Source organism: Asparagus officinalis, chromosome 10 (genome assembly GCF_001876935.1).
Source record: "Asparagus officinalis chromosome 10, Aspof.V1, whole genome shotgun sequence".
NCBI classification, from domain to species: Eukaryota; Viridiplantae; Streptophyta; class Magnoliopsida; order Asparagales; family Asparagaceae; genus Asparagus; species Asparagus officinalis.
The window spans coordinates 71,851,216-71,852,483 of record NC_033803.1 but is presented as its reverse complement, the minus strand read 5'-3'; positions in this window follow the sequence as shown (position 1 = coordinate 71,852,483).

The following is a 1,268-nucleotide window of genomic DNA, read 5'->3' as shown; positions in this document are numbered from 1 at the left end:
TCTACACGAATCTACTCTCAAACCAAGCATTGAGGAAGCGATCATAAGTAAGACCATATTCTTATCCAAAAGCATCCCAGAACTACTCATATAAAAAAGCATTGAGTCCTTGGAATACTTTGGAGGGGGTATCTCCGCTAGCCGTCAAAAATATGCTGAAGATATCCAAATACAGCTCAAGAGGAAATCATCCAAACCCAGGCCGCAAAAGACTACAAGTCTTGACTTGTCTCCGTCGCGTGCGAGACAGACTTGACCTGTCTCGTCCCGCTGCGAGACTAGCTTTACCGGTGTTCTCGCCCTGTGGAGCAGTACTTTACTTGTCTCTCTGCGGTGCGAGTTAAGACTTTTTACTGTCTGTGCCCTCCGCGAGACTAGCTTTGCTTGTCCGTTCGCCCACGCGAGACAGTCTTTGCTGTCTCGCCGTGCGAGACTAGAATTGTACGTCTCTCTCGCACGTGAGTTAGTTTTTCAGATTGCGCTTCAAAATCCGCTTTTTGCTAACCTGCCCTACACGTGCACTTAAAAACTTGGTTCAAGAACGTGCGGAACGTCGCGGTGGCGCTGATGAATCACGTTGGACTAATGGTCCAATAAAGTGACGGAGTTTTGAAACGTCGGAGGCAGTTTAAAACTGAAACTGCCTTGCCGGGTGTGTTTTCCCGAGTACAGCTCATTTTCTGGGCTTCGGGGTCGAGACAGCAAACACTTGTCTCGCCCAGCGCAGCGAGCAATCTGTCTCGCCCGCCGAGACAGCAATGCGTGTCTCGCGTAGCCACTGTCTCATTTCCAGAGGGTTATAATTACCCCGCAAGGCCATTTTCAGTTAAGTGGGATTCGGGGCCAGATGATGATTCCAAGGTCTGATCATTCGTGAGTACTCAGAGTCAATCCAGAGCAACCAGGAGCCAGAGGATGGAGAGCCAGAGGCTGCTGATCTTACGCGCCAATCCTTTGATAATGAGCTTTGATTTGATTTCAGAAGAACGACTATCTTACATCTGATAAGATATCGTTTTACACTTTCTCCACTTCGATAAACAAAGAGTCAGAATCATAAACCCCTCCTACTGGTTTTCAATCAGAATCTGCTGACTTTGGTGCGTCCTACGAGTCAAAGCGCGCTCTTCGGCGACCAGGCAAGATCCCACGCAATAGCAGTGATCAAACATACGATCCTGCTGTTTATTTCTCAAGAGTTTTGTAATTTTTCTTTTTGTTTGCTGCTAACAAGACGTTTCTCTATTAAAAGGCTGTTTTCTTTTGAT